The sequence below is a fragment of the Aptenodytes patagonicus genome, chromosome 2 (genome assembly GCF_965638725.1).
Source record: "Aptenodytes patagonicus chromosome 2, bAptPat1.pri.cur, whole genome shotgun sequence".
Lineage (NCBI taxonomy): Eukaryota > Metazoa > Chordata > Aves > Sphenisciformes > Spheniscidae > Aptenodytes > Aptenodytes patagonicus.
Window position 1 is genome coordinate 41312851 of NC_134950.1, and position 13143 is coordinate 41325993.

At 45.3% G+C, this 13143-nt stretch overlaps 1 protein-coding gene across 1 annotated transcript in view; it reads right to left on the bottom strand.

Annotated features, from left to right (window-relative positions):
* Nucleotides 1–8609, bottom strand: part of CLVS1 (clavesin 1) — a 112504-nt gene extending 103895 nt beyond the window's left edge. The window contains exon 1 of the mRNA XM_076329655.1: nt 8541–8609. The gene's annotated coding sequence lies outside the window, so the exon portion shown is untranslated. The remainder of the gene's footprint in view (nt 1–8540) is intronic.
* Between the last annotated feature and the right edge of the window lie 4534 nt (nt 8610–13143).

Genomic DNA, 13143 nt, shown 5'->3' on the forward strand with positions numbered 1-13143 from the left:
TATTCAATTCTTAAAGAAATGAGAGTTGTATTAAAGGTGGATGGCACACAGAGAAATAAAGTAACAGTTATTTGCTTTCCTCTTGCCTTTAGTAGACCAAATTAGGATAACTCCGACGGTATCAACTGAATTCCACTGATGTAGGCCATGGGAAAATCAGGCCAATATCTTGTGCTTAAGATCTCAAATTAATGGTGGCATTAGCATTTTCTTGCATAAATCATGTTTTTAGTTACAATTGCCTCCATGAGCTAGTTAGGGGAGCTCAGTGGGTTTAAGTGTGACACTGTCACTGGGGGAGCGTAGTGTAAGGATCGGTTCTTTTCCTAGTTTTAACAGCAAGTTGTACCTTAAGGAAGCTGTTTGTGCTCAAGGATGCTCAAGGGGTGGAAGCAAGGAGCTTATTTGGGGTCTGTGACAGCTCTGGCTCAGGGCTCAGTATGAATTCGAACACCTTTGGAGCTCCTGTGACTTAGACTTACAGAATCATAGAATCACAGAATGATTTGGTTTGGAAGGGACATTTAAAGATCATCTAGTCCAACCCCCTTGCTTTAGACAGGAACATCTTTCACTGGATGAGGTTGTTCAAAGCCCCATCCAACCTGACCTTCAACACTTCCAGGGATGGGACATCCACTACTTCTCTGGGCAACCTGTTCCAGTGTCTCACCACCCTCATCATAAAGAATTTCTTCTCTATATCCAATCTAAACCTACCCTCTTTCAGTTTAAAACCATTAGCCCTTGACCTATTACTTCAGGCCCTAGTAAAAAGTCTCTCTCCATCTTTCTTATAGGCTCCCTTGAAGTACTGATAGGCTGCAATAAGGTCTCCCTGCAGCCTTCTTTTCTCCAGGCTGAACAACCCCAACTCTCTCAGCCTTTCTTCATAGGAAAGGTGTTCCAGCCCTCTGATCATTTTTGTGGCCCTCCTCTGGACTTGCTCTAAGAGATCCAAGGACTTGTTGTGGCAGTTAAATGTGACCTCCCAGTGGGTTCATCCATTTTCTGAGAGTTTATGGGAGTAGAACTGTCCCTTCCTCTGCTCCTTTTCTGAGTCCCATCTCCACCAAGATGCTTCTTTGGAAATAAGGCAAATTCTTTAAAGGTCACCTGCAGTCTACTCCAGAAGAAAATGGGGTTAGACCAAGGAGAGAAAGTCTGGCCCTTCAGATTTCCTTATAGAATCCCCAAGCATTTAGTGTCGAAAATTATGCTACTTAGTATCATTAAAGTTTCCTACTGTTTTTACTTTTCCGCTTTAAATGCATTAGCACCCTTGATGCCCAGGATGATCCCAAGGTGAGGGAGATACGATCCTCTCCTGTCAGATGTTGTTGCCAAAAAGCAACTTACAAATACTCAGTCTAACAAAAGATACATTTTTAAATGCATTTCAGAGTTTTCTCATAGTGAGCTGAGCTATAGCCATGGGTTACAGCTTACAGGAGAGCCTCTATAGATTATCCCAATTATCAGCCAGAATAGACTTTGCACTAAAATACTTTGTTGGCATAATGTTATATATTGCAAAATAATCCAAAAATCCTAAATATGTATGAACAATGTTGTTGCTATCTGAATCATAACACAAGTCTTGGGGTTAGTAGTAATCCACTCTAGCACCATTGACTTCAGGAAGTCTGATTTATATCAGTGGATGATTTGATTCTCCCACTGCTTACCTTGACAATAAATTTAATGCTTCATAGCTACCCAGTTTAATTGTCATTGTGCTTTCTCAAATGGTACTGATTTATTCTGATTCCCAAAGGTATAACAGAAGCACCTTCTCCATTTTCACCCCCTCCCACACATGGCAATTTCTCCTTCTCTTCCGGTGTTGTGCACAGCTCTGATCCATCTGCCAATTTTTCAGATGTTTACATCTTTGTTCTGCTTTTTTTTTTTTCCACCCAAATGAAGATGCTGGCCTTTTTTTCCCTATCTTGAATATTGTTGCTGCATCTTGGCACACTAGACTCTTTGTTATAGTCTCAACAGCTGTTTTTCTGTGTTGTGACTCTTTGTTCCCAAAGGACTATTTGCTTTCCTAATATCTTTTCACAGCCACTTACAATAAATCATCCCTCCAAAGGAACAAAACCCAGCTTTCAACAAGGAAAAATAATTAACAGAGGTTTGAAACATAACATATTAATACAGAAAAAAAAGGGAAATTTCCACCAAAATTGTGGTGTCACATACCATTTCAGCTTATTCATTTTCATTCCCAATAAGAGAATGACAAAGGACAGAGAGTGGCTTTAGGATGGGTAAAATACTGAAAGTGGGATAGAGTCTTCAGACAAACAGCTTATATTTTTGCCTGACCCTCAAAAATAAAATTTAGTTAATAATAAAATGTATAGTAATACTTAATAATTAACTAAAATGAAAACAGTATCTTAAGGAAGTATATATAGCACTTTCCATCCAAAGATCTTAATATGCTTTACTGCTCTCTCGTCAATGACAGCTTCTGGATCGGCATTCAACCCCTATTTGCTCTACATCCCCTGGAAAACTGGCCAAAACCTGCTCTCAGTGATGATGATGCTTGTCTGGATCATTTTGTTCCTGCCCGTTTAGCTGTCCCTGCAACACCATTTGCCTCCTTAAGCACTGTCCTCGTGTCCATTTGGCCCTTCCCCATCCACTTCAGTTCCAGAAAGATTTTAGTTGCCTCTGTCTACCAAGTGTTTTCCATTCAGTCCAAAGCTATATGCCATGTGAAATTTCATTACCACAGCTTTCAAACGGGGAAGGCACTAGGGTTTGATCCTCACCTGGTATTAATAGGCATCACTGTTATGATTTGTCTCATTATATAATTCTTAACTCCTAGCATTCATACAGATATTAGCTGCTAAAATCATGCCAGAAAAGAAGGGAGTGGGCAGGGAGGGAGGGAAAATGGTAATCTAGAATGATTTCATCTCAGAGTGTGGGTGTCATCTCATTAAATTGCTTTTTAAAAAATATTTTGATGTTAACTGTGGAAAACATCTTGGGGCTATATTCTGCTAAGCAGGGATTGCTCCGTAAGGGAAGGGGAGGATGAATCCATAGCTGTACTTATAAGAATGGCTCCTGTGGCACTTTGTGGCCTTGTGGTACCTTAGTAGAAACCTGCACTGGAAATTGAGAGCTCAGACATAGAAAGGGACCCCAGCTCCGTAAACTAACTTCAAAAAAGTGATGAGAAAAACTGACTCTCTCTTGTCCTTGGTTGCTGGATCCTGACATCCTCCACAGACAGTGGAGAGAAGTACAGCCCTGAGTGATTGGCCTGAGGTCACGGAGGATACATTTCACAGAGCTGGAAACAGACCATATGTCTCTTGAGCCGCAAGCTTACACGTTAACATCTGGGCAATCTTTCCCCCCTGTGTGTAATTGCATTTCTCATAATGCATCATGAGAAAAATGTGAAGCCGTGTTGCACACAAGGAAATGGAGAGGTAGACTGCAATGTCCCCAGTGTCCCCAGTGTAATCCCCCTAGGCTTCAATGGCACAGTCAGGATCCCAGAAGTGTACCATGCCTTTATATTTTTGTCAAAAGCAACCCCCCTATGGGAGATCCAGACAGGTCTATCTCACATCCCAAGTCCATAGCCTGACTGCTGTTCAGATTATCACAGAATCACAGAATGGCTGAGACTGGAGGTCATCTTGTCCAATCCCCCTGCTCAAGCAGGGCCACCCAGAGCAGGTTGCCCAGGGCTGTGTCCAGACGGTTTTTGAATATCTCCAAGGAAGGAGACTCTACAACCTCTCTGGGTAGCCTGTGCCAGTGCTTGGTCACTCTCACAGTAAAAGTGTTTCCTGATGTCCAGAGGGAACCTCCTGTGTTTCAGTTTGTGCCCGTTGCCTCTGGTCCTGTCACTGGGCACCACTGAAAAGAGCCTGGCTCCGTTCTCTTTGCACCCTCCTTTCAGGTATTTGTACACATTGATGAGGTCCTCCTGAGCCTGCTGTTCTCCAGGCTGAACAGTCCCAGATCTCTCAGCCTTTCCTCACAGGAGAGATGCTCCAGTCACTTAATCATCTTTGTGACCCTTCATTGGACTTTCTCCAGTATGTCCATGTCTCTCTTGTACTGGGGAGCCCAGAACTGGATACAGTATTCCGGGTGTGGCCTCCCCAGTCCTGACTGTTATGAACATCCCCTGCTTCCCTGTAGCTCTTCCCTAAGGGACTAGATTCTCCCAGTCAACCTAGACGAGTTAAATATTGCAAACCTTTCCCCTGCAAGTCCTAGTGCTCCTGTAAACCTTCACTAGGGAATTGTTGCTTCTCTTCAATATGAAGATAGGGAACGTTTGTGACTGTAACAGCTGTATGGGGAATTTGATGGTTTCTCACACTTTCCTGGGAAGTGATCTCCTCGCTCTGGTACAAAAACAAACATTTCTTTCAGTTCAGTAAAAACAGTACATCACAGATTCCTATTCCCCTCATATTACAGTCTCCTTATCAGCTTAAGTCAGTACCAGGTTACCCTCAGGCCACATCTCTCTGTCCAGTGGTCATAATTTAGCCATGGCACAGCACAAAACACAGCAGCAACTCGGCTGATCTTTGTAGCTCTCTGCACGGTACGTAGGGCAGGCACGTCTGCAATACCGACCTGCAGTTGTCCTGCTGTTGCTACAAGCTGACGGGCATGAAGAGAGACTGACAAGGTTGTCCAATAGACATAAAATAAAAAAATTGCCTCATTATCTTTTGACCTGAAATGTCCAAAACTTATTGCCTACCTGAATATTAAGGAATAAGACCACAAGAACTTAAACAACTTGTAAATAAAAAAGTTAAACAAAACACCTGTGAACCTAATGAGATTGAGTCAATCTTTTTCCAAATCATAGTTTTAAAGTTATAAGTATTCACCAACCACAGATAAACTGCAAATCCCTATGGGAATGAGAGGCCCGACCTGTGGCATGTCAAAGAAGCAGCAGGCTCTGAGGGACTTCCATGTCAGTCATGAACTACTCCAAGTGTCACCGTACAAAAAGCATCCTGGCCGCTATTGGACAAAGAGGTCACTTTCTCCAATACTATAGAAACCTCTTGCAGCTGAAATTATCGGCAGTATGCAAAACATGAATTCTGACCCCCAAGCCTGATAATTAAGCTATGTGCAGAAATCTGATAGCATGGGATCATAATATTGGTGCCTGAAAATCCCTAAATGCACTATAGAAGTTGTGTCACAACGTCTGCACAAAGATATACAGAAGAAGGAACAAAACATATTATCGAGACATTTAGTCCTATATCTTTAATAACATGAAGTTTATCTAATTTTACAGTTCTTTTGCTCCACATTTTAAAAATTAAGTTCCTTTAAAAAATATGAAATGCAATGGTGATGTATTATTGCCCTATTAGTGGCTGACTTAGTTCTGCTTTATACATTATGCCAGAGAAAGGCATCCATCATTCTGTGGGGTGGCAGTAGGGGAAGGAAGGGAAGGAGGGAAAGGTGGGGCAGAGAGGAAGGAAGGAGGGAAGGAAGGCAGGAAGGCAGGAGGGAAGGAGGGAGGCAAGGAAGGAAGGAAGGAAAGGAGGGAAGGAAGAAGGGAGGAAGGGGAGAAAGGAGAGAAGGAGGGATTTCTACACCCAGGAATTCATGCAATTCTGTTTTTTTCTCTCACTCTTATTGAAGTTTGAGCACAAACACAAAGATCTGCACACAGATACTTCTCCCAAAATTGTAGAAATGAAGTTTATTATAATTTGATATCACCTTGTGGGTTTGTTTTCTCAGTGGAGGAACATATCAGACTTAAGGAGTTTATTTTTATAAATCCTATTGAAGGAAAAAAAACCCACAAAAACCCCAAAACTGTTTGGAAATTCTCAAACTAAATCCTCAGAGCAGCGTTAGCATCAAGAGGGAAAGGACTTACAACTAATCTGCCAAAAACTATGTGAACTTCTGTTCACTGAACTTCCCACTCCATAGAAGACTGATGTTCCTTCTTTTTTTTTACTAGTAGGACCCAATTGTCATATCTTGTTTGTGTATGTGCCAGACACCACAGCAATGGGCTGTGAGAGAAAATAATACTCACTTGCCAAACAATAGCACAATTGCTTCACTTAAATCAACAATTGTATTAGTTTACAGTCTTAGTTTGAAGGAAATATTCTCCATCCTTTTATGAGGCTGATCATTTGTATTTTAACTGACATGGTCCTCTTTTGGAAGACGAGTAGGCTTCTGTTACATGTTTCAATGAAACAACCTCTGTGTTCAAAGCACACAGAGTTTAAGAAATTATGACCCAGTGCTATGGGGTGGATTCTGCAGTTCCTCCATTGCTGAACTCAATTAAACTGCTTACACTACTACTCAGCAGCACTCAGTGCTACTCAGTATAAGAGCATCTGGTCTCCGCACCAGATTTTAAGTTATAAATGACAATACAATAAAGTAAGAAGGCTTTTGGAAAAGGTTTCCAAAAGGTTTCTTTCATTGTTTTCATATGCCTTACAAGAGTTTAATTTTTAGAAAATACTCAATGGTTTTCAGAGCTGGATGAGTCAACAGAATTCTTAAAATAATTGGCAGCATTTTATAAAAGATACATATCAGACCTGATTATGCTGACAACACAAGCTGCCCCTGTAAATTTCAAGCTGGGATACAGACTGCAAACCGGGGAAAGCTCTATAAGGTTGTCTGACTTATCATTATATGAAAAAGTAAACCCTTACCTTTGCTATGCAGTGCATGGCATAATACTGTTACATAATATGTCACTTAGATGTTGGCATTGCATTAACTTTTAGTACTGGAGAAAATCCATGTTATCATCTGATTACAGAAAGCACATGAAAGCAGCCTTTCTGTAATTTAATTTTTCCTTCCAAATATGATCCAGTCACTGATTAGTGATGGACAACAAGTAGCCATCTGCCTCTTAACTTCATTATTCCTGGAGCTTGTTTAGATTAAGGAATCAGCATTTTGAAAAGGGAAAGCTCCCTTTCTCCTATGACCTTCCCCACCCTCCCAGGATTAAACCACTGCAAACAGAATTAAAGTCAGGCCAGTAGCACGCATGCAGTTTCTCCAGCCATTATTTGCTTTGTGTTTCTTTTCTGTATGAAGCCCTCTCTGAACACCCTCACTGCTTGCAGAGACCACAGCTTAATTCTTGACTTCCTGCAGCAAAGGATCCACGGGGTAGGCGAGATTCACCTCACTTCTTCCCTGCATCCATTATTCATCACTCTTTGCCATTGGGAAAGCAGAACATTTGACTGACCCGGCACATTCCCTCCTCCCTTTAATCCCTCATCCCCCTTTGGGTTGAATATACCTGGTCAAAACAGGCATCAATTTGCTGAGGAGCAAACAGGTGTCTGCTGCTGTTTGGCAAGCTCCTCTGTCGGCACTTGGCTGGAGTCCTTACTTGGTCCTTACTTGGTCCCTTAACTCCCAGTTTTAACCCTTTCCCCTCCACCCCTCTCACCAGCTCTCAAATTGGATCTGGAGTTTCCCTTCCAACTTGTGCTCTTTCCCCTGCTTGCCCAGATCCTGGGCTGCTAAGCTGACTTTTCCAGCCCCCATGCCCTCTTTCAGGAAGGATTGAGGCTGGTGATGGAGAAGGAAGACAGGAGGGGAAGGAGGGGCAGGAAAGTGAGGAACGGGGGGAAACAGACAGGGAGAAAAGGAGGCAAGAGAGCAGGGCAGGGAGGAGAGTAGACACAGGGAAGGCAGAAAACAGGAAGGCAGGAGGCAGAGAAGCAGGGCAAGGAGGACTGAGGACAGAAGAGGCAGGGTAGATAGGAGGTAGGAAGCAGGAAGCAGGACAGGGAGGAGAGGCAGGGGAGGCAGGGGAAGCAGAGGAGGAAGGGGAGGTAAGGGAATTAGGGCAGGCAGGGCAGGGAAGAGAAGCAGGGCAGGCAGGGGAAGTAGGACAGGCAGGGAAGGCAGGGATCAGGGCAAGAAAAGGAGGCAGGGCAGACAGGGAGCAGGGGAAGGAGGCAGGGAGGTAGAGAGCAGTGTGGTAGGACAGGCAGGAGAGGCAGCCAGGGGAGGCAGGGAGCAGGATAAGGAGGCAGGGGTGGAGCAGGCCAGGTAAGAGGCAGACGAGGCAGGGAGCAGGGCAGGAAGGGAGGAGGGAGTCAGGACAGGCAGGGGAGGCAAGCAGGGGAGGCAAGCAGTGGAGACAGGGGACATGGAGACAGGGGAGGCAGTGAGCAGGGGAAGGAGGCATGCAGGACAAGCAGAGCAGGCGGGAGGCAGGGAAACAGAGGCAGGACAGGCAGGAGAGGCAGGGAGCAGGAGGCAGGACAGGCAGGAGGCCGGGCAGGGAGCAGGGCAGGCAGGGCAGGCGGCCGGCAGGAGGCCGGGCGGGGAGCGGCCCCCGCCCGCAGCGCGGCGGGGCTGCGGCCGGAGCTGTCCGCCCGGCGGTGCTGAAACGCCGCAGCCCGGGCCCGGCGGCGCGGGGGAGGGACGGGGAGCGCGGAGAGCCGCCCTGCTGCAAACCGAGAAAAGACAAATCCAAATACCTGCACAGCGCCAGGCAGCCTGCCGTGGGGCGGCGGGGGGCTGCGTGGGATGATTTTTTTTTTCCCCCTGCAGGTGTCCTTGCTGTTGAGCTGGGTGGGTCAGAAAGATCTCCCGGCTCCCAGGTTCAGGCTCAGATCTCTCTAGAAAACTGTGAATGAGCGAGCGCCAGCTCCACGGGGCTAGGATTTTTTTTTTTTTTTTTTTTTTTGGCAGGAGGCGTGTGCGCCAAAGCCTGGGTCCTTCCACGCGGCGGCTGCCGTCCCCCTGGGTCCTAAGCCCTCCTGCCGCCCGCCCGGCTGCCTCCCGGCGATCCCGGCGCTCCCAGGCTGCGGGCTGGGCGCACCGCCACCGCCGAGGGAGTGGTGACAAAGGAGCTGCGGGCTGCTGACAGCCGGGAAAGCAGCAGCACAGCCGGTCACTGCGAGCTTAGCAGCGCGGGCTTTCACCTGGTGGCACGGTCTTCGCCGCCTTTTTTCTCGCATCGCCCCTTTCCCAGCGAAACTCGGGGAGAGCTCAACCTCCGGCGGCATTTACAGCAGCCACAGAAAGGGCGATCTTAATGGGCCATGTGTTATAGATGGGCTGCCTTAATGAACGTGGCAGCCTGGGTTTATAAGAGAAGTTCGTCTGGGTCAGGCTACAGGTACATTTAGCCCAGGGTGCTGTCACCACCAGCAGCCACAGCAAATGTCTAGTGAAGAATATAAAAATGGGACAAGCTTCACCCCTGCACTCTCCCAGCCCCTCTCCCAAGCATTTTAAGTTTAGGGATTTCTCCAGCAATGTGGTGCCCATGCTTTTAGGATGAATTTGTCCTCCTTGAACTTTCTCAGTGTCTCCTAGAACACCTATACATTTCTAGAACATCCTTCCAAAATGTCCTTTAACAAGGAGCTCCACTGACCATCTGACTACTTCACAAACTATCACCTCTTACGTTATAGGGATCTGTAAGCTTTAGGTAGCGTTGTAGAAAGCATAGGAGAGGGGAACTTCTCTCATTAAATTAGGTCCTGAAAATCACTTTCTGTATGAGCCTCATAAGACCTGTGCTAAACTGTACTTGAAAGACCTGGGGTGATCTAATGGTCTTGGCAACCAAATTCACACTCAACTGCTCTTATCAACACAGTAAGCCCAACCAAATGTACCAGCAAAGTGCATTTCTTCTTCTGCTACCCCTGTACCTTGTGGACTATAATTCCTGGGAAGTGGTGGATTAAAGTCAGATGACTGTCTTGGTCTCTTTACTTTGGACATCTCTTCTGTGTCATCTACTGAAGGATCTTGTATACTGAAGAACTGGGTGATAAATGATAAAGATAGGGAACAACTTCTGCATAAGAAATGGCTAAACCGAGTAGGATTCTTCAGCATGGAAAAAAAGAGATGACTAAGTGTAGATAAAATAGTGGTGTTTTTTTCATCATTTATAATATTTCATAGTAATAAGAAGCATGGGGAAGATAAATTGGAACAGTATCTCAGTATCATTTCCAGTTTAAGGAGCAGGAGAAATTAAACCCACTAGGGGCTAGTTTTGAATCAAACCAAAGGACATACTTCTTCACAAAATATTTAGTGAAGCTGTAGAACTCATTTCCACAGGAATTCAGGCTTCTGAAAATTGTTGGACATATCCACAGAAGAAAAATCCATTAAGGGCTTTTAAACACGAAGTCATAACCTCTGGCTCAGGAAGTGCCTGTTCCACAAATTGCTGAAGGCTGGGGTAATATTTGAGAAAGAGTGACGATATCCTTGCTCTGCTCTTATTCTTTTCCTTAGCCATCCACTGCTGATCACTGTTGGAGATAGGCATTGGGCTAGATGGACCTTTGATCTGACCCAGTACTGGCTGCTCTTATGTTCTTATTGTGGTGGGTTGACCCTGGCTGGACACCAGGTGCCCACCAAAGCTGCTCTATCACTCCCCCTCCTCAGGTGGACAGGGGAGAGAAAATATAATGAATGGCTCATGGGTCAAGATAAGGACAGGGAGATCACTCAGCAATTACCGTCACGGGCAAAACATACTCAACTTGGGGAAAAAAATTGATTTATTACCAATCAAATCAGAGTAGGACAATAAGAAATAAAACCAAATCTTAAAAACACCTTTCCCCCCACCCCTCCCTTCTTCCCAGGCTTAAGTTTACTCCTGAGTTCTCTACCTCCTCCCCCCCCAGCAGCACAGGGGGATGGGGAATGGGGGTTGTGATCAGTTCATCACATGTTGTCTCTGCCGTTCCTCAGGGGGAGGACTCCTCACACTCTTCCCCTACTCCAGCATGAGGTCCCTCCCACAGGAGACAGTTCTCCATGAACTTCTCCAACATGAGTCCTTCCACAGGCTGCAGTTCTTCACAAACTGCTCCAGCGTGAGTCCCTTCCACGGGGTACAGTCCTTCAGGAACAGACTGCTCCAGCGTGGGTCCCCCGCAGGGTCACAAGTCCTGCCAGCAAACCTGCTCCAGTGTGGGCTCCTCTGTCCACGGGGCCACAGGTCCTGCCAGAAGCCTGCTCCAGCACGGGCTTCCCAGGGGGTCACAGCCTCCTTCGGGCATCCACCTGCTCCGTGGATCCACCCCCACACCATGGGGTCCTCCACGGACTGCAGGTGGATATCTGCTCCACTGTTAACCTCCACGGGCTGCAGGGGAACAGCCTACCTCACCATGGTCTTCACCACAGGCTGCAGGGGAATCTCTGCTCTGGAGCCTGAAGCACCTCCTCCCCCTCCTTCTTCACTGACCTTGGTGTCTGCAGAGTTGTTTCTCTCACATATTCTCACTCCTCTCTTCTCCAGCTGCAGTTGCTGTTGCACAGCAACTTTTTCCCTGTCTTAAATATGTTATCATAGAGGTGCTGCCACCACCGCTGATTGGCTTGGCCTTGGCCAGTGGCGGGTCCGTATTGGAGCCGGCTGGCATTGACTCTATCGGACATAGGAGAAGCTTCTAGCAGCTTCTCACAGAAACCAACCCTGTAGCCCCCATCAACTACCAAAACCTTGCCATGCAAACCCAATACACTTATATACAAAGTAGACTTTGAGAATGTGAACACAGCAGGAGCACTCTCAGCTTTGCTTTCCCTCGAAAGGGGAAGAGCCAGTGGTTTTGTTCTATTTGAAAGAGTGTACATCCAGACAGAGTCATTTGCTTTTTAGAGGAAATGACACAATATTCATGAGCAAAGACAAAAGGAATCTGTGGGTTAGATGCCTTGTGCTTTTAGAATGATTTCCATGCCCAACCATTAGTTTAACCCACAGCATGTTTAAAATTGGAGTATGAAGTATTTGCATCCTGTGACCCAATCGGATTGACTGGAAGAGATGAAGCAGCAGCTCAAAGGCAGAGAGCTCAAAATTCTCACAAGAGCATTTGTCCCAGCACTTGATGGGAGAGCATTTCTAGCCCCAGGAAAGTTAGTAGTCAGTTAGTAAGTAGTCTCATTAGATCATTATTTTCTGCATAGAGATCAGTTTGGAAATAAAACAATAAGCACTCTGTTTTCATAATCCTTTTGCAAGCTTCCACTCTTGCACATATGATAAAGATTAATGCACTAGCTACTGTAACTATGCAGTACTTCCCTGGGAATTGTTAATAATATTAAGTGGAATGAACATGACTCTAAACCAACTGCCTTAGGCAGTCAAATGAGTTGCCAAATTTGACGTATGTTTAATATTTAGGGATTTAATATTATTATTTGGTTTGTTAATTGAGGTTGCTTTTTTCCCCCCCTTAGTGTTGCTGTTAGGTGACCAGTGCCTGCTGATCCACCGGATGATTGACATGTAGCACAATGCTATGGTAGAAGCAAGTCTCTAAACATATTACTGCAGGGTCTTATATTGATCCCACTGCAAATATTCTCAGGTTTCTTTCTCATCACCACTTCATCGCTTCCGCATCACTTTCTTTCTGCAAAGTCTACGCTGTACTCTGAGAGCATGCCTCAGGTCTTCTCAGTCTTTGCATTGTTCCAGTCATTACACTTCAACTGAAGTTATGACTTCAGAAACAGCTATGTTGAAGGTATAAAACCTTCAGTTTCGTAAAGGTATGTCTGGGACATTAGGAAGTCCCTTGCTGATGTGCACAGGCTGGAGCTGCATCCTTTTCTCATTTGCAGTATTGAATATGCAGAGCTATGGGGAGAAAAATGTGCCAGTAATCACAGTTTGTCACTGAAGGCATTAGAACTGACTGAACACGTGGAGGGAACAGAACAGTTTGGAAGGGGGAGGATATTTTATGCAGCCTTTTCTGAAAGTAAAACAGAACTTTGATATTAAATTTATTCTAACCTGGCCTTCCCTGTCATCACACATATTGATTCTCTGTTTTAATGAAGAGCAATGAAATAACAAACTTGAAAAGAGAAAGTATATTTTCAGCACTAGTGGAAAGGATCCATGTACATGAACTAAAAAGGAAGTCATGGAAGGGCAGAGCAGCTCCATGGTCTAGGTATGATAAATAGTTTCTACTGGATCTACTCTGTTTGCCGCAAAACATTTTGTCTTCACTCAGTGACATTAAATACACAGCCTATTGCTGTATTTTTGACTCCCAAAAAGTGCCATGA